This window comes from Chiloscyllium punctatum, chromosome 50, assembly GCF_047496795.1.
Source record: "Chiloscyllium punctatum isolate Juve2018m chromosome 50, sChiPun1.3, whole genome shotgun sequence".
NCBI classification, from domain to species: domain Eukaryota; kingdom Metazoa; phylum Chordata; class Chondrichthyes; order Orectolobiformes; family Hemiscylliidae; genus Chiloscyllium; species Chiloscyllium punctatum.
This window is the reverse complement of record NC_092788.1, coordinates 18489554-18516974: the sequence shown is the minus strand read 5'-3', so window position 1 is coordinate 18516974 and position 27421 is coordinate 18489554. Positions and strand designations below refer to the sequence as shown.

The following is a 27421-nucleotide window of genomic DNA, read 5'->3' as shown; positions in this document are numbered from 1 at the left end:
GGACACACACAGCGAGGGAGGGACACACACGCTCACACACGGCGAGGGCGAGACACGCTGACACATGGCGAGGGAGGGACACACGGTCACACACGGCGAGGGAGGGACACCCACGCTCACACACGGCGAGGGAGGGACACACACGCTCACACACGGCGAGGGAGGGACACACACGCTCACACACGGTGAGGGAGGGACACACACGCTCACACACGGCGAGGGAGGGACACACACGCTCACACACGGCGAGGGAGGGACACACACGCTCACACACAGCGAGGGAGGGACACACACGCTCACACATAGCGAGGGAGGGACACGCTCACACACGGCGAGGGAGGGACACACACACAGCGAGGGAGGGAAACACAAACACACAGAGATGGAGGGACACGCGTGCACACACAGCGAGGGAGGGGCACACACAGACGCACACACACAGTGAGGGAGGGGCATACACACACACACACACCCCGAGGGAGGGAAACTCACACACACACAAACACACACACACACACAGCGAGGGAGGGACACGCTCACACAGCGAGGGAGGGACACACACACACACAGAGACGGAGGGACACACACGCTCACACACAGCGAGGGAGGGACACACACACACACAGCGAGGGAAGGACAAGAACCCACACGGCGAGGGAGGGACACACACACACAGCAAGGGAGGGAAACACAAACACACACAGAGACGGAGGGACACGCGTGCACACACAGCGAGGGAGGGCCACACACACACACAATCACACACACACACACACTCACAGCGAGGGAGGGACACACACACACAGTGAGCGAGGGACACACACACACAGCGAGGGAGGGACACACACACCGCGAGGTAGGGAAACACAAACACACACAGAGACGGAGGGAGACGCGCGCACACACAGCGAGCGAGGGACACACACACACACACACACTAAGCGAGGGAGGGACACACACACACACACACACACACACACACACACACACAAACAGAGAGGGAGGGACACACACACACACACAGAGCGAGGGAGGGACACTCACACACACACAAACAGAGAGGGAGGGACACACACACACACACACACACACACACAAGAACACACACACACAGCGAGGGAGGGACACACACACAGCGAGGGAGGCACACGTGCACAAACTGCGAGGGATGGACACACAGCAAAGGGGGGGACACAAACACACAGAGAGGGAGGAACACACGTGCACACACAGCAAGGAAGGGGCATGCACACACGTACACAGAGAGGGAAGGACACGCTCACACATGGCGAGGGAGGGACACGCTCACACACGGCGAGGGAGGAACACACACAGACACACACAGCGAGGGAGGGACACGCTCACACACGGCGAGGGAGGGACACACAAACACACAGCGAGGGAGGGGCGCACACGAACACACAGCGGGGGAGGGGCACACACACACAGCTCGAGAGAGGGACACACACACTGCGAGGGAGGGAAACACACACAGACACAGAGATGGAGGGACACGCGCGCACACACAGCAAGTGAGGGACACACACACACACACAAACAGAGGGGGAGGTACACACACACACACACACACACACACCACACACAGCGAGGGAGGGGCACACACGCACACACACGCACACGCACACACACAGCGAGGGAGTGGGACACACAGCGAGGGAGGGAAACGTGCGCAAACAGCGAGGGAGGGACACACAGCAAAGGGGGGACACACAAACACACAGAGGGAGGAACACGCGCACACACAGAGCGAGGGAGGGACACATACACAGCGAGCGAAGGACACACTCACACACTGCGAGGGAGGGACACGCTCACACACGGCGAGGGAGGGACACATACACAGCGAGCGAAGGACACACTCACACACTGCGAGGGAGGAACACGCTCACACACGGCGAGGGATGGACACACACACAGCGAGGGTGGGGCACACACACACACACACACACACGCAGAGCGAGGGAGGGACACACACACACACAGCGAGGGAAAACACACAAACACACACAGAGACGGAGAGACACGCGCAGACAGCGAGGGAGGGGCACACACACATGCAGCGAGGGAGGGACACACACGGACACACAGAGCGAGGGAGTGACACGCTCACACACGGCGAGGGAGGGACACGCTCACACACGGCGAGGGAGGGACACACACACACACACACAGCGAGGGAGGGACACACAAACACACACAGAGACGGAGGAACACGCGCGCACACACAGCGAGGGAGGGACACACACACAGCGAGGGAGGGACATGCAGACACACACACAGCGAGGGAGGGACACACACACAGAGCGAGGGAGGGACACACACACACCCAGCGAGGGAGGGACACACACACACCCAGCGAGGGAGGGACACACACTCACCCAGCGAGGGAGGGACACACACACACACACACACACAGCAAGGGAGGGACACACACACACAGCAAGGGAGGGACACACACACACACGCAAAGTGAGTGAGGGACACACGCACACACACACACACACACACAGAGCGAGGGAGGGACGCACACAGATCGAGGGAGGGGCACACACACACAGCGAGGGAGGGACACACACACACCGCGAGGGAGGGACACACACACACAGACGGAGGGACTTGCGCGCAGACACAGCGAGGGAGGGGCACGTGCACACACACACACACACACACACACGCACACACACACACAGCGAGGGAGGGGCACACACACAGACACACACACACAGCCAGCGAGGCAGGGACACACACACACACACACACACACACAGCGAGGGAAGGACGGACACGCGCACACACACACACACACAGTGAGGGAGGGACACACACAGCGAGGGCGGGGCACACACACACACAGCGAGGGAGGGACACAAACGCTCACACACGGCGAGGGAGAGACACACACACACACACAGAGCGAGGGAGGGACACACGCTCACAGCGAGGGAGGGACACACGCTCACAGCGAGAGAGGGACACACACGCACAGCGAGGGAGGGACACACACACACCCAGCGAGGGAGGGACACACACACACCCAGCGAGGGAGGGACACACACACACCCAGCGAGGGAGGGACACACACACAGCAAGGGAGGGACACACACACACACAGCGAGGGAGGGACACACACACACACACACACACACACACAGAGCGAGGGAGGGACGCACACACAGATCGAGGGAGGGGCACACACACACAGCGAGGGAGGGAAACACAGCAAAGCGGAGACACACAAACACACCGAGAGGGAGGAACACGCGCGCACACACAGCGAGGGAGGGATACACACACAGCGAGGGAGGGACATGCGGACACACACACAGCGAGGGAGGGGCACACACACACCCAGCGAGAGAGTGACACACACACACCCAGCGAGGGAGGGACACACACACACCCAGCGAGGGAGGGACACACACACACAGTGCGAGGGAGGGAAACACAAACACACACAGAGCGAGGGAGGGACACACGCTCACAGCGAGGGAGGGACACACGCTCACAGCGAGAGACAGACACACACGCACAGCGAGGGAGGGACACACACACACCCAGCGAGGGAGGGACACACACACACCCAGCGAGGGAGGGACACACACACACCCAGCGAGGGAGGGACACACACACACACACACACAGAGCAAGGGAGGGACACACACACACAGCAAGGGAGGGACACACACACACACAGCGAGGGAGGGACACACACACACACAAGCAAAGTGAGGGAGGGACACACGCGCACACACACACACACACAGAGCGAGGGAGGGACGCACACACAGATCGAGGGAGGGGCACACACACACACAGCGAGGGAGGGAAACACAGCAAAGCGGAGACACACAAACACACCGAGAGGGAGGAACACGCGCGCACACACAGCGAGGGAGGGATACACACACAGCGAGGGAGGGACATGCAGACACACACACAGCGAGGGAGGGACACACACACAGAGCGAGGGAGGGACACACACACACCCAGCGAGGGAGGGACACACACACACCCAGCGAGGGAGGGACACACACACACACACACACACACACACAGCGAGGGAGGGACATGCAGACACACACACAGCGAGGGAGGGACACACACACACCGCGAGGGAGGGACACACACACACAGAGACGGAGGGACTTGCGCGCAGACACAGCGAGGGAGGGGCAAGTGCACACACACACACACACACACGCACACACACACACACACACACACACACACAGCGAGGGAGGGGCACACACACACAGCCAGCGAGGCAGGGACACACACACACACACACACACAGAGCGAGGGAGGGACACACACGCACACACACACAGCGAGGGACGGACACGCGCACACACACACACAGAAACACACACACACAGTGAGGGAGGGACACACACAGCGAGGGCGCGGCACACACACACACAGCGAGGGAGGGACACAAACGCTCACACACGGCGAGGGAGGGACACGCTCACACACGGTGAGGGAGGGACACACTCACACAAAACAGCGAGGGAGGGACACGCTCACACACGGTGAGGGAGGGACACACACTCACAGCAAGGGAGGGACACACACGCACAGCGAGGGAGGGACACACACAGCGAGGGAGGGACACACTCACACAAAACAGCGAGGGAGGGACACGCTCACACACGGTGAGGGAGGGACACACACGCACAGCAAGGGAGGGACACACACACATACAGCGAGGGAGGGACACACACACACACAGCGAGGTAGGGACACACACACACACAGCGAGGGAGGGACACAAACGCACACAAGCAAAGTGCGGGAGGGACACACACACACACACACAGAGCGAGGGAGGGACACACACACAGACCGAGGGAGGGACACACACACACAGATCGAGGGAGGGGCACACACACACAGCGAGGGAGGAAAACGTGCACAAACAGCGAGGGAGGGACACACAGCAAAGCGGAGACACACAAACACACCGAGAGGGAGGGACACACACACACAGCGAGGGAGCGGCGCGCACACACACACACATACACACACACACACACACACACACACACTCACAGCGAGGGAGGGGCACACACACAGACACACACACACACAGCCAGCGAGGCAGGGACACACACACACACACACACAGCGAGGGAGGGACACACACGCACACACACAGCGTGGGACGGACACGCGCACACACACACACAGAAACACACACACACAGCGAGGGCGGGACACACACACACTCACAGCAAGGGAGGGACACACACACACAGCGAGGGAGGGAGGGACACACACACACAGGGAGGGAGGGAAACGTGCACAAACAGCGAGGGAGGGACACACAGCAAAGGGGGGACACACAAACACACCGAGAGGGAGGGACACACACACACAGCGAGGGAGCGGCGCGCACACACACACACACACACACACACACTCACAGCGAGGGAGGGACACACACACACTCACAGCGAGGGAGGGACACACACACACACACACACACACACACACACACACACACACACACACTCACAGTGAGGGAGGGACACGCACACACACACACACACAGCGAGGAAGGGACACACACACACCGCAAGGGAGGGACATACAAACACACACAGAGACGGAGGGACACGCGCGCACACACAGGGAGCGAGGGACACACACACACACACACAAACACACGCACACAGAGCGAGGGAGGGACACTCACACACACACACAGCGAGGGAGGGACATACACACAGCGAGGGAGGCACACGTGCACAAACAGCGAGGGAGGGACACACAGCAAAGCGGAGACACACACACACACAGAGCGAGGGAGGGACACACACACACACAGCGAGGGAGGGACATACACACAGCGAGGGAGGCACACGTGCACAAACAGCGAGGGAGGGACACACAGCAAAGGGGGGGGACACAAACACACAGAGAGGGAGGAACACGCTCACACACGGCGAGGGAGGGACACACACACACACACACACACACACACTCACAGTGAGGGAGGGACATGCACACACACACACAAACAGCGAGCGAGGGACACACACACACACACACACACGCACACAGAGCGAGGGAGGGACACTCACACACACACAGAGGGAGGGGCGCGCACACACACAGAGCGAGGGAGGGACACACGCTCACAGCGAGGGAGGGACACACGCTCACAGCGAGAGAGGGACACACGCTCACAGCGAGAGAGGGACACACGCTCACAGCGAGAGAGGGACACGCACACACAGCGAGGGAGGGACACACACACACCCAGCGAGGGAGGGACACACACACACCCAGCGAGGGAGGGACACACACACACCCAGCGAGGGAGGGACACACACACACCCAGCGAGGGAGGGACACACACACACCCAGCGAGGGAGGGACACACACACACCCAGCGAGGGAGGGACACACACACACACACACACACACACACAGAGCAAGGGAGGGACACACACACACCCAGCGAGGGAGGGACACACACTCACCCAGCGAGGGAGGGACACACACTCACCCAGCGAGGGAGGGACACACACACACACACAGCAAGGGAGGGACACACACACACAGCAAGGGAGGGACACACACACACAGCAAGGGAGGGACACACACACACACAGCGAGGGAGGGACACACACACACAAGCAAAGTGAGTGAGGGACACACGCACACACACACACACAGAGCGAGGGAGGGACGCACACACAGATCGAGGGAGGGGCACACACACACAGCGAGGGAGGGACACACACACACCGCGAGGGAGGGACACACACACATACACACAGACTGAGGGACTTGCGCGCAGACACAGCGAGGGAGGGGCACGTGCACACACACACACGCACACAGAGCGAGGGAGGGACACTCACACACACAGAGAGGGAGGGGCGCGCACACACACAGAGCGAGGGAGGGACACACGCTCACAGCGAGGGAGGGACACACGCTCACAGCGAGAGAGGGACACACTCTCACAGCGAGAGAGGGACACGCACACACAGCGAGGGAGGGACACACACACACCCAGCGAGGGAGGGACACACACACACCCAGCGAGGGAGGGACACACACACACCCAGCGAGGGAGGGACACACACACACCCAGCGAGGGAGGGACACACACACACCCAGCGAGGGAGGGACACACACACACCCAGCGAGGGAGGGACACACACACACCCAGCGAGGGAGGGACACACACACCCAGCGAGGGAGGGACACACACACACCCAGCGAGGGAGGGACACACACACACCCAGCGAGGGAGGGACACACACACACCCAGCGAGGGAGGGACACACACACACACACACACACACACACACACACACAGAGCAAGGGAGGGACACACACACACCCAGCGAGGGAGGGACACACACTCACCCAGCGAGGGAGGGACACACACTCACCCAGCGAGGGAGGGACACACACACACACACAGCAAGGGAGGGACACACACACACAGCAAGGGAGGGACACACACACACAAAGCGAGGGAGGGACACACACACACAAGCAAAGTGAGTGAGGGACACACGCACACACACACACACACACAGAGCGAGGGAGGGACGCACACACAGATCGAGGGAGGGGCACACACACACAGCGAGGGAGGGACACACACACACCGCGAGGGAGGGACACACACACACACACACACAGACGGAGGGACTTGCGCGCAGACACAGCGAGGGAGGGGCACGTGCACACACACACACACACACACACGCACACACACACACAGTGAGGGAGGGGCACACACACAGACACACACACACAGCCAGCGAGGCAGGGACACACACACACACACACACACAGCGAGGGAGGGACACACACGCACACACACACAGCGAGGGACGGACACGTGCACACACACAGACAGAAACACACACACACAGTGAGGGAGGGACACACACAGCGAGGGCGGGGCACACACACACACAGCGAGGGAGGGACAAAAACGCTCACACACGGCGAGGGAGAGACACACACACACAGTGAGGGAGGGAAACACAAACACACACAGAGCGAGGGAGGGACACACGCTCACAGCGAGGGAGGGACACACGCTCACAGCGAGGGAGGGACACACGCTCACAGCGAGGGAGGGACACACGCTCACAGCGAGGGAGGGACACACGCTCACAGCGAGGGAGGGACACACACACACCCAGCGAGGGAGGGACACACACACACCCAGCGAGGGAGGTACACACACACACCCAGCGAGGGAGGGACACACACACACACCCAGCGAGGGAGGGACACACACACACCCAGCGAGGGAGGGACACACACACACCCAGCGAGGGAGGGACACACACCCAGCGAGGGAGGGACACACACTCACCCAGCGAGGGAGGGACACACACTCACCCAGCGAGGGAGGGACACACACTCACCCAGCGAGGGAGGGACACATACACACACACACACACACACACACAGCAAGGGAGGGACACACACACACACACAGCGAGGGAGGGACACACACACACAAGCAAAGTGAGTGAGGGACACACGCACACACACACACACAGAGCGAGGGCGGGACGCACACACAGAGCGAGGGAGGGACACACACACACCGCGAGGGAGGGACACACACACATACACACAGACTGAGGGACTTGCGCGCAGACACAGCGAGGGAGGGGCACGTGCACACACACACACACACACAGCGAGGGAGGGGCACACACACAGACACACACACACAGCCAGCGAGGCAGGGACACACACACACACACACACACACACACAGCGAGGGAGGGACACACACGCACACACACACAGCGAGGGACGGACACGCGCACACACACACACAGATACACACACACACAGTGAGGGAGGGACACACACAGCGAGGGCGGGGCACACACACACACAGCGAGGGAGGGACACAAACGCTCACACACGGCGAGGGAGAGACACACACACACACAGTGAGGGAGGGAAACAAAACACACACAGAGACGGAGGGACACACACACACACAGCGAGGGAGGGGCATACACACACACACACAGCGAGGGCGGGACACGCTCACACACGGCGAGGGATGGACACACACACAGCGAGGGAGGGACACACACACACACAGCAAGGGAAAACACACAAACACACACACAGAGATGGAGAGACACGCGCAGACAGCGAGGGAGGGACACACACAGACACACAGAGGGAGGAAGTGACACGCTCACACACGGCGAGGGAGGGACACGCTCACACACGGCGAGGGAGGGACACACACACACACACAGCGAGGGAGGGACACACAAACACACACAGAGACGGAGGGACACGCGCGCACACACAGCGAGGGAGGGACACGCACACGCACACACAGCGAGGGAGGGACACACACACACCGCGAGGGAGGGACAGAAAAACACACACAGAGATGGAGGGACACGCACGCACACACAGTGAGCGAGGGACACACACGCACACAGAGCAAGGGAGGGACACACACACACAGTGAGGGAGGGAATCGTGCACAAACAGCGAGGGAGGGACACACAGCAAAGGGGGGACACACAAACACACAGAGGGAGGAACACGCACGCACACACAGCGAGGGAGGGACACATATACACAGCGAGGGAGGGACACGCTCACACACAGCGAGGGAGGGACACGCTCACACACAGCGAGGGAGGGACACACATACACAGCGAGGGAGGAACACGTGCACAAACAGCGAGGGAGGGACACACAGCAAAGCGGAGACACACAAACACACAGAGAGGGAGGAACACACGCACACACACAGCGAGGGAGGGATAAACACACAGCGTGGGAGGGACATGCAGACACACACACAGCGAGGGAGGGACACACACACAGAGCGAGGGAGGGGCACACACACACACAGCGAGGGAGGGACACACACACAGAGCGAGGGAGGGACACACACACACACAGAGACGGAGGGACTTGCGCGCACACACAGCGAGGGAGCGACACGCGCGCGCGCGCACACACACACACACACACACACACACACACACACACACAGCGAGGGAGGGACACACACACACCGCCAGGGAGGGACATACAAACACACACAGAGACGGAGGGACACGCGCGCACACACAGCGAGCGAGGGACACACACACACACACACACAGCGAGGGAGGGACATACACACAGCGAGGGAGGCACACGTGCACAAACAGCGAGGGAAAGACACACACACACACACACACACACACAGCAAACACACAGAGAGGGAAGGACATGCTCACACACGGCGAGGGAGGGACACACACACACACACAGCGAGGGAGGGACACGCACACACACACACACACACACACACACACACACAGCGAGGGAGGGACACACACACGCATAGCAAGGGAGGGACACACACACACACACAGCAAGGGAGGGACAAGCTCACACACGGCGAGGGAGGGACGCGCTCACACACGGCGAGGGAGGGGCACACACACACACGGCGAGGGAGGGGCACACACGCTCACACACGGTGAGGGAGGGACACACACACACACAGCGAGGGAGGGGCACACACACACACAGCGAGGGAGGGGCACACACGATCACACACGGCGAGGGAGGGGCACACACGCTCACACACAGCGAGGGAGGGACACGCTCACACACGGCGAGGGAGGGACACGCTCACACACGGCGAGGGAGGGACACGCTCACACACGGTGAGGGAGGGACACACACGCACAGCGAGGGAGGGACACACTCACACAAAACAGCGAGGGAGGGACACGCTCACACACGGTGAGGGGGGGACACACGCTCACAGCGAGGGAGGGACACACACGCACAGCAAGGGAGGGACACACACACATACAGTAAGGGAGGGACACACACACATACAGCAAGGGAGGGACACACACACATACAGCAAGGGAGGGACACACACACATACAGCAAGGGAGGGACACACACACATACAGCGAGGGAGGGACACACACACACAGCGAGGTAGGGACACAAACACACAGAGCGAGGGAGGAAAACACACACACAGCAAGGGACGGACACACACACACACAGCGAGGGAGGGACACAAACACACACAAGCAAAGTGCGGGAGGGACACACACACACACACACACAGAGCGAGGGAGGGACACACACACACAGACCGAGGGAGTGACACACACACACAGCGAGGGAGGAAAACGTGCACAAACAGCGAGGGAGGGACACACAGCAAAGCGGAGACACACAAACACACCGAGAGGGAGGGACACACACACACAGCGAGGGAGCGGCGCACACACACACACACACACACACTCACAGCGAGGGAGGGGGACACACACACACACACACTCACAGTGAGGGAGGGACACACACACACACACGGCGAGGAAGGGACACACACACACCGCAAGGGAGGGACATACAAACACACACAGAGATGGAGGGACACGCGCGCGCACACACACACACACACACACACTCACAGTGAGGGAGGGACACGCACACACACACACACAAACAGCGAACGAGGGACACACACACACACACACGCACACAGAGCGAGGGAGGGACACTCACACACACACACACAGAGGGAGGGGCGCACACACACACAGAGCGAGGGAGGAACACACGCTCACAGCGAGGGAGGAACACACGCTCACAGCGAGGGAGGGACACACACACACCCAGCGAGGGAGGGACACACACACACCCAGCGAGGGAGGGACACACACACACCCAGCGAGGGAGGGACACACACACACACACACACACACACAGAGCAAGGGAGGGACACACACACACACACAGCAAGGGAGGGACACACACACACAGCAAGGGAGGGACACACACACACAGCAAGGGAGGGACACACACACACACACAGCGAGGGAGGGACACACACACACAAGCAAAGTGAGGGAGGGACACACGCACACACACACACACACACACAGAGCGAGGGAGGGACGCACACACAGATCGAGGGAGGGGCACACACACACAGCGAGGGAGGGAAACACAGCAAAGCGGAGACACACAAACACACCGAGAGGGAGGAACACGCGCACACACACAGCGAGGGAGGGATACACACACAGCGAGGGAGGGACATGCAGACACACACACAGCGAGGGAGACACACACACACAGAGCGAGGGAGGGGCACACACACACACAGCGAGGGAGGGACACACACACACACACAGAGACGGAGGGACTTGCGCGCAGACACAGCAAGGGAGGGGCATGCGCGCGCACACACACACACACACACACGCACACACACACACACACAGCGAGGCAGGGACACACACACACACACACACAGCGAGGGAGGGACACACACACACACACACACAGCGAGGGAGGGGCACACACACAGACACACACACAGCCAGCGAGGCAGGGACACACACACACACACACACACAGCGAGGGAGGGACACACACACACACACACACACAGCGAGGGAGGGGCACACACACAGACACACACACAGCCAGCGAGGCAGGGACACACACACACACACAGCGAGGGAGGGACACACACGCACACACACACAGCGAGGGACGGACACGCGCACACACACACACAGAAACACACACACACAGTGAGGGAGAGACACACACAGCGAGGGCGGGGCGCACACACACACAGCGAGGGAGGGACACAAACGCTCACACACGGCGAGGGAGAGACACACACACACAGTGAGGGAGGGAAACACAAACACACACAGAGACGGAGGGACACACACACACACACAGCGAATGAGGGGCATACACACACACACACACACAGCGAGGGAGGGACATACACACACACACACAGCGAGGGAGGGACACGCTCACACACGGCGAGGGAGGGACACACACACAGCGAGGGAGGGACACACACACACACACAGCGAGGGCGGGACACGCTCACACACGGCGAGGGAGGGCCACACACACACATACGGCGAGGGAGGGGCGCACACACACAGCGAGGGAGCGGCGCACACACACACACACTCACAGTGAGGGAGGGACACACAAACACACACACACACACACACCGTGAGGCAGGGACATACAAACACACACAGAGACGGAGGGACACGCGCGCACACTCAGCGAGCGAGGGACACACACACACACACACACACACACACACAGAGCGAGGGAGGGACACTCACACACACACACAGCGAGGGAGGGACATACACACAGCGAGGGAGGCACACGTGCACAAACAGCGAGGGAGGGACACACAGCAAACACACAGAGAGGGAGGAACACACGCTCACACACGGCGAGGGAGGGACACGCTCACACACGGCGAGGGGTGGACATGCACACACGTACACAGAGAGGGAAGGAGACACTCACACACGGCGAGGGAGGGACACACACACACACACACACACACAGCGAGGTAGGGACACGTACACACACACAGCAAGGGAGGGACACACACACACACAGCAAGGGAGGGACATACACACAGCGAGGGAGGCACACGTGCACAAACAGCGAGGGAGGGACACACAGCAAACACACAGAGAGGGAGGAACACACGCTCACACACGGCGAGGGAGGGACACGCTCACACACGGCGAGGGGTGGACATGCACACACGTACACAGAGAGGGAAGGAGACACTCACACACGGCGAGGGAGGGACACACACACACACACACACACAGCGAGGTAGGGACACGTACACACACACAGCAAGGGAGGGACACACACACACACACACACACACACAGCAAGGGAGGGACACGCTCACACACGGTGAGGGAGGGGCACACACACACACAGCGAGGGAGGGGCACACACACACAGCGAGGGAGGGGCACACACACACACGGCGAGGGAGGGACACACACGATCACACACGGCGAGGGAGGGTCACACACAGCGAGGGAGGGGCACACACGCTCACACACAGCGAGGGAGGCGCACACACACACACGGCGAGGGAGGGACACACACGATCACACACGGCGAGGGAGGGACACACACGCTCACACACAGCGAGGGAGGGGCACACACACACACTGCGAGGGAGGTACACACACGCTCACACACAGCGAGGGAGGGGCACACACACACACGGCGAGGGAGGGACACACACGCACACACACGGCGAGGGAGGGGCACACTCACACACACACAGAGCAAGGGAGGGGCATACACACACAGCGAGGGAGGGACACACGCACACACACAGCTAGGGAGGGACACACACGCACAGCGAGGGAGGGACACACGCACAGCGAGAGAGGGACACACACGCACAGCGAGGGAGGGACACACACACACACAGAGAGGGAGGGACACACACGCACAGAGAGAGGGAGGGGCGCACACACACACACACACAGAGGGAGGGACACGCTCACACACGGCGAGGGAGGGACACACGCTCACACAGCGAGGGAGGGACACACACACACACAGCGAGGGAGGGACACACACACACACAGCGAGGGAGGGACACACACACACAAAGAGCGAGGGAGGGACACACACACACAGCAAGGGAGGGACACACACACACAGCAAGGGAGGGAGGAACACACACACACAAGCAAAGTGAGGGAGGGACACAAACACACACACACACACACACACACACACACACAGAGCGAGGGAGGGACACACACACAGATCGAGGGAGGGGCACGCACACAGAGCGAGGGAGGGGCACACACACAGAGCGAGGGAGGGGCACACACACAGAGCGAGGGAGGGGCACACACACACAGCGAGGGAGGAACACGTGCACAAACAGCGAGGGAGGGACACACAGCAAAGCGGAGACACACAAACACACAGAGAGGGAGGAACACACGCACACACGGCGAGGGAGGGACACGCTCATACACGGCGAGGGAGGGACACACACACAGCGAGGGAGCGGCACACACACACACACACAAACACACACACACACACACACACACACACTCACAGTGAGGGAGGGACACGCACACACACACACACACACACAGCGAGGGAGGGACACACACACACACCGCGAGGGAGGGAGGGACACACACACACACACACACACACACAGAGCGAGGGAGGGACATACACACAGCGAGGGAGGCAAACGTGCACAAACAGCGAGGGAGGGACACACACACACACACACACACACACACAGATCGAGGGAGGGGCACACACACACAGCGAGGGAGGGACACGCTCACACACAGCGAGGGAGGGACACACACACAGCGAGGGAGCGGCGCACACACACACACACTCACAGTGAGGGAGGGACACGCACACACACACACAAACAGCGAGGGAGGGACACGCTCACACACAGCGAGGGAGGGACACACACACACAGCGAGGGAGCGGCGCACACACACACACACACACTCACAGTGAGGGAGGGACACGCACACACACACACACAAACAGCGAGGGAGGGACACACACACACACACACACACACACACACACACACACAGCGAGGGAGGGACATACAAACACACACAGAGACGGAAGGACACACACACACACAGAGCGAGGGAGGGACACTCACACACACACACACACACACACACACACACACAGCGAGGGAGGGACATACACACAGCGAGAGAGGCACACGTGCACAAACAGCGAGGGAGGGACACACAGCAAAGGGGGGACACACAAACACACAGAGAGGGAGGAACACACGCGCACACACAGCGAGGGAGGGACATGCACACACGTACACAGAGAGGGAAGGACACGCTCACACACAGCGAGGGAGGGGCACGCACACACAGCGAGGGAGGGGCACGCACACACAGCGAGGGAGGGACACGCACACACAGCGAGGGAGGGACACACTCACACACGGCGAGGGAGGGACACACTCACACACGGCGAGGGAGGGACACACTCACACACGGCGAGGGAGGGGCACACTCACACACGGCGAGGGAGGGGCACACTCACACACGGCGAGGGAGGGGCACACACGCACACGGCGAGGGAGAGACACACATGCACAGCGAGGGAGGGACACGCACGCACAGCGAGGGAGGGACACGCACGCACAGCGAGGGAGGGACACGCACGCACAGCGAGGGAGGGACACGCACGCACACAGCGAGGGAGGGACACACACACACAGCGAGGGAGGGACACGCTCACACACAGCGAGGGAGGGGCACACACACGCACAGCGAGGGAGGGACACACACACACAGCGAGGGAGGGGCACACACACACAGCGAGGGAGGGGCACACACACACAGCGAGGGAGGGGCACACACACACAGCGAGGGAGGGGCACACACACACAGCGAGGGAGGGGCACACACACACACAGCGAGGGAGGGGCACACACACACACACAGCGAGGGAGGGGCACACACACACACAGCGAGGGAGGGGCACACACAATCACACACGGCGAGGGAGGGACACACACGCTCACACACGGCGAGGGAGAGGCACACACGCTCACACACGGCGAGGGAGGGACACACTCACACACACACAGAGCAAGGGAGGGGCATACACACACAGCGAGGGAGGGACACACACACACACACAGCGAGGGAGGGACACGGACACACACAGCGAGGGAGGGACACACACACACACAGCGAGGGAGGGACACACACACACACAGCGAGGGAGGGACACACACACACACACACAGCGAGGGAGGGACACACATACACACAGCGAGGGAGGGACACACACACACACAGCGAGGGAGGGACACGCTCACACACAGCGAGGGAGGGACACGTTCACACACAGCGAGGGAGGGACACGTTCACACACAGCGAGGGAGGGACACACACGCACAGCGAGAGAGGGACACACACGCACAGCGAGGGAGGGACACACACACACAGCAAGGGAGGGACACACACACACAGCAAGGGAGGGACACACACACACAGCAAGGGAGGGACACACACACACAGCAAGGGAGGGACACACACGCACAGCAAGGGAGGGACACACACACACCCAGCGAGGGAGGGACACACACACACCCAGCGAGGGAGGGACACACACACACACACACACACACACACAGAGCAAGGGAGGGACACACACACACAGCAAGGGAGGGACACACACACACACAGCGAGGGAGGTACACACACACACAAGCAAAGTGAGGGAGGGACACACACACACAGAGCGAGGGAGGGACACACACACAGATCGAGGGAGGGGCACACACACACACCGAGGGAGGAACACGTGCACAAACAGCGAGGGAGGGAAACACAGCAAAACGGTGACACACAAACACACCGAGAGGGAGGAACACACGCACACACACAGCGAGGGAGGGGCACACACACACCGCGAGGGAGGGACACACACACACACACAGAGACGGAGGGACTTGCGCGCACACACAGCGAGGGAGGGGCACACACACACACACACACACACACACACACACACAAAGCGAGTGAGGGGCACACACACAGACACACACACACAGCCAGCGAGGGAGGGACACACACACACAGCGAGGGCGGGACACACACGCACGCACACACAGCGAGGGACGGACATGCGCACACACACACACAGAAACACACACACACACAGTGAGGGAGGGACACACACAGCGAGGGCGGGGCACACACACACACACACGGCGAGGGAGAGACATGCTGACACACGGCGTGGGAGGGACACACATGCTCACACAGAGCAAGGGAGGGACACACGCACACACAGCGAGGGAGGGACACGCTCACACATGGCGAGGGAGGGACACACACACACAGCGAGGGAGGGGCACACACACACAGCGAGGGAGGGGCACACACACACAGCGAGGGAGCGGCGCACACACACACACACTCACAGTGAGGGAGGGACACGCACGCACACACACACACACACACACACACACACACACACACACACAGCGAGGGAGGGACACACACACACCGCAAGGGAGGGACATACAAACACACACAGAGACGGAGGGACACGCGCGCACACACAGCGAGCGAGGGACACACACACACACACACACACACACACACACACACACACACACGCACACAGAGCGAGGGAGGGACATACACACACACACAGCGAGGGAGGGACATACACACAGCGAGGGAGGCACACGTGCACAAACAGCGAGGGAGGGACACACAGCAAAGGGGGGACACACAAACACACAGAGAGGGAGGAACACACGCGCACACACGGCGAGGGAGGGACATGCACACACGTACACAAAGAGGGAAGAAGACGCTCACACACGGCGAGGGAGGGACACACACACACACACACACACACACACAGCGAGGGATGGACACGCACACACACACAGCAAGGGAGGGACACGCACACACACACACACAGAGCGAGGGAGGGACACACACACACATAGCAAGGGAGGGGCACATACACACGCACAGCAATGGAGGGACGCGCTCACACACGGCGAGGGAGGGACGCGCTCACACACGGCGAGGGAGGGACGCACTCACACACACAGCGAGGGAGGGGCACACACACACACAGCGAGGGAGGGACACACACGATCACACACGGCGAGGGAGGGACACACACGCTCACACACGGCGAGGCAGGGGCACACACGCTTACACACGGCGAGGGAGGGGCACACACGCTCACACACGGCGAGGGAGGGGCACACACGCTCACACACGGCGAGAGAGGGACACACTCACACACACACAGAGCGAGTGAGGGGCATACACACACAGCGAGGGAGGGGCACACACACACACAGCGAGGGAGGGGCACACACACACACACACAGCGAGGGAGGGACACACACACAGAGAGAGGGAGAGGCGCACACACACACACACACACACACAGCGAGGGAGGGACACGCTCACACACAGCGAGGGAGGGACACACGCTCACAGCGAGGGAGGGACACACGCACAGCGAGGGAGGGACACACACGCACAGTGAGGGAGGGACACACACGCACAGTGAGAGAGGGGCACACACGCACAGCGAGGGAGGGGCACACACGCACAGCGAGGGAGGGGCACACACGCACAGCGAGGGAGGGACACACACGCACAGTGAGAGAGGGGCACACACGCACAGCGAGGGAGGGGCACACACGCACAGCGAGGGAGGGGCACACACGCACAGCGAGGGAGGGGCACACACGCACAGCGAGGGAGGGGCACACACGCACAGCGAAGGAGGGACACACACGCACAGCGAGGGAGGGACACACACGCACACAGCGAGGGAGGGACACACACACACAAGCAAAGTGAGGGAGGGACACAAACACACACACACACACACAGACCGAGGGAGGGACACACACACACAGATCGAGGGCGGGGCACACACACACAGCGAGGGAGGAACACGTGCACAAACAGCGAGGGAGGGTCACACAGCAAAGCGGGGACACACAAACACACAGAGAGGGATGAACACGCGCGCACACACAGTGAGGGGGGACACACACACAGCGAGGGAGGGACATGCAGACACGCTCACACATGGCGAGGGAGGGACACACACACACACAGCGAGGGAGGGGCACACACACAGCGAGGGAGGGACACGCACACACACAGCGAGGGAGGGACACGCACACACACAGCGAGGGAGGGACACGCTCACACACAGCGAGGGAGGGACATGCAGACACGCTCACACACGGCGAGGGAGGGACACACACACACATGGCGAGGGAGGGACACACACACACACGGCGAGGGAGGGGCACACACACAGCGAGGGAGGGACACACACACAGCGAGGGAGGGACACACACACAGCGAGGGAGGGACACACACACTCACACAGAGCGAGGGAGGGGCACACACACACAGCGAGGGAGGGGCACACACACACACAGTGAGGGAGGGACACACATACACACACAGAGCGAGGGAGGGGCACACACACACAGCGAGGGAGGGGCACACACACACACACAGTGAGGGAGGGACACACACACACACACACAGTGAGGGAGGGACACACACACACACACACAGCGAGGGAGGGATACGCACACACACGGCGAGGGAGTGACACGCTCAAACACGGCGAGGGAGGGACACACACACACACGGCGAGGGAGGGGCGCACACAAACACACAGCGAGGGAGTGACACACACACACACAGCGAGGGAGGGACACACACACACACAGCGAGGGAGGGACACACACACAGCGAGGGAGGGACACACACACACACAGCGAGGGAGGGACACACACACACACAGCGAGGGAGGGACACACACACACACAGCGAGGGAGGGACACACACACACACAGCGAGGGAGGGACACACACACACAGCGAGGGAGGGACACACACACACAGCGAGGGAGGGACACACACACACAGCGAGGGAGGAACACGTGCACAAACAGCGAGGGTGGGTCACACAGCAAAGCGGGGACACACAAACACACAGAGAGGGAGGAACATGCGTGCACACACAGTGAGGGGGGACACACACACAGCGAGCAAGGGACATGCAGACACACACAGAGACGGAGGGACACGCGCGCACACACAGCGAGGGAGGGGCACGCACACACAGCCAGCGAGGGAGGGACACACACACTGCGAGGGAGGGGGACACACACAAACACACACACACACACACACACACAGAGCGAGCGAGGGAGGGACACACACACACAGCGAGGGAGGGACACACACACTCTCACACAGAACGAGGGACGGACACGCACGCGCACACACACACACACACACACACACACACACACACACACACACACACACACAGAGTGAGGGAGGGAAACACACAGCGAGGGAGGGGCACACACACACACAGCGAGGGAGGGACACACACACACAGAGCCAGGGAGACACACACACACACACATACAGCGAGGTTGAGACATGTGCTCAGAAAGCGAGAGGGGACACACACACACACAGCGAGGGGACACACACACACAAAGTGAGGGAGGGAGACACGCAGACATATGCACACACAAACACACACACAGCGAGGGAGGGACATGCTCACACACAGCGAGGGAAGGGGACACACACGCATACACACACACACACACACACAAACACAGAACATTGGAGGGACACGTGCACACACAGTGATGTGTCTCCTCGAACGTGTAATCGTCCAGCTCTCACTCCAGTCTGCTCCCTCACAGGGTCACCATCTCTGTGACTCCCAGGTACAACTAGGCCTCGAACCCCAGTGCGGATTTATATTCTCCCAGGTGTGAGTCAGCCTCAAGCTCCTGCTCCAAGTTGCTCCCTCACACGGTCCCTCCCTCTGTGACTCGGTGCTGATTTCGAGCCTCCTTTTTATCCAAATCCAAGTCCCAGTCGGCCTTGACCCTCGCTGCTGATTTATATTCTCCCGCTTTGTGCTGCTCTCGCTCAGGTTCTCTCCCTTTGTGACTCCCAGGTAATGGTAGGCCTCAAGCCTCAGCTGAGATTTACAACATCCCATTCCGCACTGCTCTCTTACAGGATCGCCGTTGTACCTGGAAGACAGTGGGGAAGAGGAGGATTAGACAGAGCAGAGGGTGTTACAGTGATCGGGGGAGCTGTAGGGGATGGAACAGGTTCTCTGGGGAGCTAGGCAGACCTGCAGTAACTAAAGAATGGTACTGGAAGATACAGAGAGAGTTGGAGACACTGAAGAAGGCAAAGGAAATAGAGAGATTGTGGATTGTTCATGACGGAGCTTTGTAGAGTCGAAAGGCCTTCAAAGTTTGTGAGAAGATTTGTAGCTCGGGTGCTCGTTGTTGTGGTTCTGTTCGCCGAGTTGGGAATTTGTGTTGCAGACGTTTCATCCCCTGTCTAGGTGACATCCTCAGTGCTTGGGAGCCTCCTGTGAAGCGCTTCTGTGACCTTTCCTCCAGCAATTATAGTGATTTGCATCTGCCTCTTCCAGTTGTCAGTTCCAGCTGTCCGCTGCAGTGGTCAGTATTTTGGGTCCAGGTCGATGTGCTTATTGATTGAAACTGTGGATGAGTGCCATGCCTCTAGGAATTCCCTGGCTGTTCTCTGTTTGGCTTGTCCTATAATAGTAGTGCTGTCCCAGACAAATTCATGTTGCTTGGCATCTGTGTGTGTGGCTACTAAGGATAGCTGGTCGTGTCGTTTCGTGGCCAGTTGGTGTTCATGGATGCGGATCGTTCGCTGTCTTCCTGTTTGTCCTATGTCGTGTTTTGTGCAGTCCTTGCATGGGATTTTGTACACTACATTGGTTTTGCTCATGGTGGGTATCGGTCCTTTGTCCTGGTGAGCTGTTGTCTGAAATTGGCTGTTGGTTTGTGTGCTGTTATGAGTCCTAGTGGTCGCAGTAGTCTGGATGTCAGTTCAGAAATGTTCTTGATGTATGGTAGTGTGGCTAGTCCTTTGGGTCGTGGCATGTCTTCATTCCATTGTCTTTCCCTGAGGCATCTGTGGATGAAATTGCGTGGAGTTTGACCCCACCCCGCAGCTCACCAACAGGATAAACAACACACTGAGAAACCGACAAAAGAAAACGGACACATAACCAGGTTTGACCGACAGAGAATGAAAACTGAAAGCAACAACACCCCCAGATTCTCAGGACTACCTAAACTGCACAAACCAGACATCCCACTCAGACCCACAGTATCACTACCAGGGACACCATCACACAAACTGGCCAAAGAACTACAGCAGAAACTGAAACACCTGATCAGCGGATCCAGACACTCTGTACAATCAACACAGGAATTCTTGGACATCATCAGAAATATACACATAGACAAGGAAGAAACGATGGTCTCATTCGATGTAACAGCACTGTTCACCTCTATCGACAAAACCCTAGCCAGAGAAACAATAGCCAACCTGCTGGACATACAGAACAGACAACAAAACGGGGAACCTATCAACAAAGACGGCATACTCAAACCACTGGACCTGTGTGCCTCACAACACACTTCACATTCAACAACCAAATATATGAACAAATCAACGGCACACCCATGGGCTCAACCATCTCTGGACTCATAGCAGAAGTGGTAATGCAAAGGTTAGAACAGTCTTACGGCAAATTCAACCCAAAATCTGGGTCAGATATGTGGATGACACCTTTGTAATCATTAAAAATACAGAAATAGAGAACACACACCGGATCATCAACGCCACACTCACAGGAATCCGATTCACTAGAGAGGAAGAAAAGGACAACCAACTCCCATTCCTAGACGTGACGGTACAGAGAACACCGAACAGAGAATTCACCACAAAGGTATACAGGAAAGTCACACACAGAGACCAAGTCCTGAACTACGAAAGAAACCACCCCAACACAAACAAAAGAAGTTGCATCAAGACACTGTTCAAAAGGGCCACAACACACTGCAGTCCACCAGAACTGCAAAAAGAGGAAGAAGAACACCTCTACAATGTATTCGCCAAAAACGGATACCCCCGCAATTTCATTAGGGATTGTCTGTATGGATTTGCTAGATGACAGTCATCTGATATTGATAAGGGCAGTGCAGATGATGTGGTTTATATGGAGTTCATTAAGGTCTTTGACAAGGTCCCACACGGAAGGCTGTTCCAAAAGGGAAGATCCCATTGGATTTAAGGTAAGTTGGTAAATTGGTTCCACAATTGGTGGAGGGTTGGTTTTGTGATTGAAAGCCTTTGCCCAGCGGGTGTACCACAGGGATCTGTGCAGGAGCCATTGTTGTTCATTATGAACATTATTCACTCGGATGTGAAAGTAGAAGGAATCATTAGTAGGTTTGCAGATAACATGAAAGGTGAGGATATTGTCCACAGTGAGGGGGATGGACTCAGGCTGCAGTCTGATATCGATCAGATGATAAACTGAGCAGAGTAATGGCAGATGGAGTTTACTTCTGATCACTGTGAGGTCATGCACTGTGGGAAGTCTAATCTGTGAATGATATACATCATGAATGGTAGATCCTCCTGGAGAACTGAGGGACACAGGGACCTTGGTGGGCAAGTCCCTGGATGTCTGAAGGTGTCAGCACAGGTAGACAGGGTGGGGAATACACCTGAACTGGGAGCAGGAGGGGGACCCACATCCTGGTGGGGAACGTTACTGGAGCTGCTTGAGAGGATTTAAACTCGTCTGGCAGGGCTGTGTGACCCCAAAGAGTCGTACGGCCAGAAGGAAAGTTGAGGCTGGTACAAATGTTCAAGAGAGCAATATAAGTAGACAAGGCAGGCAAGAACATAGCAGACAATTATGGAAAATTGGTGGATTAAACTGCAGTTATTTCAATGCAAAGGGCCAGACAGATAAGGCAGATGAACCCAGAGCATGGATGGGAACATGGGATTGGGATCCCATAGATATTACAGAAACACAGCTGAGGGAGCAACAGGAGCAGCAGCTCAATGTTCTGGAGACAGATACTTCAGGAAGGATAGAACAGGAGACAAAACAGGAGGAGAGCTGGTGGGTTTGATACCTAGAGGGAGTATTCATGTAGGATCGCCCAGTTAAACGATATTAATGGAACTGAGAAATAAAAATTGGTCATTAGTTTTCTACGGTCGGACTACAGCGATAGGCAATGGGAGATGGAGGAGCAAATATGTCAGGAGATTTCAGATATCTCTTAGAATAATAGGGTTGTAATGATAGGGGATCTTTACCGTTCCAAACCTGGACTGGGATTGCTACTAAGTTAAGCATTTGGATGGAAGGAATTTGTTAAGTGTGTTCCGAAAACTCCCAGTCATTATGTAAATGGCCCAACTGGAGAATGGGGCTAAACCTGGCCTCCCCTTGGGAAACAAGGTCAGGAACGGGACTGAGGTGTTAGTGGGGGGGCTCATTGGAAAGTTACCACAATTAGTTTGAAAATAGCGATGGAAAAGGACAGGCCTGGTCCACAAGTTAAAGTTATTCAATGCCCGAAACGTCGATTTCGCTGCTCGGAGGATGCTGCCTGAACTGCTGTCCTCTTCCAGCACCACCAATCCAGTATTTGGTTTTCAGCATCTGCAGTCATTGCTTTTACCAGAATGGGAAATTAGACTAATGCTTTGAGGGTTACACATATAGAATGGCACTGAGCCCACAGAGATCTAGAAAATCCAGTCTCCATTCCTGACCTGTGCTGCCTCATCTCTCTGGAGTGGAGAATTCTGTTGGCTCAGGATGTGGAGTAGCTTCAAAAGTGAGAGACGCTGACAGAGGCAGCAATTAGACCCACACAGTGAGGGATACCACATGGAGAGATACTGAGTCACATCACCAGAGTGCCGGGTCAAACAATTGTGTAGAAAGAAAGGGTTTTGATTCATGTTGCTCTGGGATATACAAACTGTGAGCAGGCGAAATGATAGCCTAGTGGCATTATTGTGTGACAATTTATCCAGAAACTCAGCAAGTGTTCTCTGGACACAGGTTCAAATCCCACCATTGCAATTGATAGGATGTGAAGTAAATGCTTCAAAAACGATGTAATTAAAAACCTCTAAGTGGGTATTAAACAATTGCTGATGTTAAGAAAAAGTCATCGGGTGCATTCCTGTCTTTAGTGAAGTATTTTAAGGTGGGACTGGGATATCACAGGTATTACAGAAACACAGCTAGTTTTGCCCGAAACGTCGATTTCGAAGCTACTTGGATGCTGCCTGAACTGCTGTGCTCTTCCAGCATCAGTAATCCAGAATCTGGTTTCCAGCATCTGCAGTCATTGATTTTACCTCGAGGGACAGGACAGGCAGCTCAATGTTCCAGGGGACAGATGCTGCAGGAAGGACAGAAGGGGAGCTGAGAGAGGAGGAGAGCTGCTGGTTCTGATGGGGTGAAACATCCCAGCAGGACTGAGAGAGGATATTCCTGCAGGATCGCCCAGTGAAGCTGTGTTCGTGGAATTAATCAATAACAATGGGTCTTCCCTTTCCTCTGATTGTTCTACAGACCCCGGGAGCCCCGCCCTCCTGCACCTTGACCTTCTCAAGATGGCGGCCCTTAGACCCGCGCTCCCTCTTCCCTCAAACAAATGGCGGCCGTGACTCTGGGCCGCTTCCCTGATCAGAGACCGCCGCCTCCTTACCCGGGCTTTGAGGATTATTTTCGAGTTATTTTTAACCGGTATCCAGGACTTGTGAAATCTCTCCACTCCTTTCTCCCAGCTTGGCTCACTCACACTGGCTCTGAGCGCCGCTCTCTGAAGCCGATCGCAACGGCTGCCGGAGAAATCAGCTCCATGTCTCTCTCTCTGCGCCCTGACCAATGTGATACTGCGCATGCTCCACATAGAAACCAAACTGCGCGTGCGTCTGAGGATATCAGTGAGTTCATAGAGAATATTCGTATCTGCACAGACTGATGGGTAAAATATTAGTCATTAACAATTGCTTTGTCGAGTTATAGTCATAGAGATTTCTAACATGCAAATTGTCTGATCCAAATCAACCATACCGGCCAGCTATGTAAATTACCAATCGTACTGGGTGTTTGAAAATAAGTTTCTTACTCGAGTCTTGTAAATAGATCGGAAATATGTACGTTATCAGATTTACATTTCAACTACAGTATTTTTAAAAATCTCACATTGATTTTTGAGAGACGTTTAATGCTCCACTATGTCGTGAGAATGATCAATCCTGCAAAATAGTTTGCTCTCTGACCAATCTTGAAGCGTTCACTCCCGAGAATGCTTTGGCCCCTTTCCTCATTCACTCTGGTTAAAGGACCGGCCGCTACTCAGTCCTTCTGTTCCGCCCCTTCCTCTCAATTGCAGAGTTAATTCGGGCGTGACTTAGCAGGCAAGGGACAAAGGAAGTTCTAGTAGACGTTTTGTGTCGCGGTGAAAATATCCCGAATCTTGGACCGAGAGGCCTGGGTTCAATTCACAGCTTGTGCAGATATGTGTAATAACAACTTTAGCAGGTTCATTAGGAAAACCAAGGGAAGTCAGGAACAGAGTGAAAACAAGAGAAAATGCATGTATTGTGGTGGGGCTCTCAATGCTCCGATGATTTGACTCTTTACCAAGCGTTTCAGGGTCCCAGTACAGACTGTTGTACTGCTCTTGTACCACGATTGTAGGGCAAAGTGGTGGGATATAGAGGTGTTTTTCTGGAAGGCGCTCGGTTTTTGTGGTGAAAACAGTTGAGAAGGAGTCGGGTTTTGTCTGGAGCTCCCTGTCCCCCTCCTGTTGCAGCCTCTTATTATTGCCCTGACTCTACCTCGTACATGGAGAAAGTGAGGATTGCAGATGCTGGAGATCAGAGCTGAAAAATGTGTTGCTGGAAAAGCGCAGCGGGTCAGGCAGCATTCTCTACCTCGTACATGTTTGGTAGAGATCAGTGACACTTCGTAAGCCCACAATACAAGATCCATTACTTTGTTTAAGACAGTAAAACTCTCTTGTAGCACAACAGTCAGAGAACAATACAGCAGAACAGGCCCTT

General features: G+C 57.9%; 1 long non-coding RNA gene across 2 annotated transcripts in view; it reads right to left on the bottom strand.

Annotated features, from left to right (window-relative positions):
• The window catches only part of LOC140470153 (uncharacterized), a 102623-nt gene extending 76411 nt beyond the window's left edge, over positions 1-26212 (bottom strand). For both annotated transcript variants that reach the window (XR_011956447.1, XR_011956448.1), the window contains exon 1: positions 26059-26212. This is a non-coding gene — a long non-coding RNA (uncharacterized lncRNA). The remainder of the gene's footprint in view (positions 1-26058) is intronic.
• Between the last annotated feature and the right edge of the window lie 1209 nt (positions 26213-27421).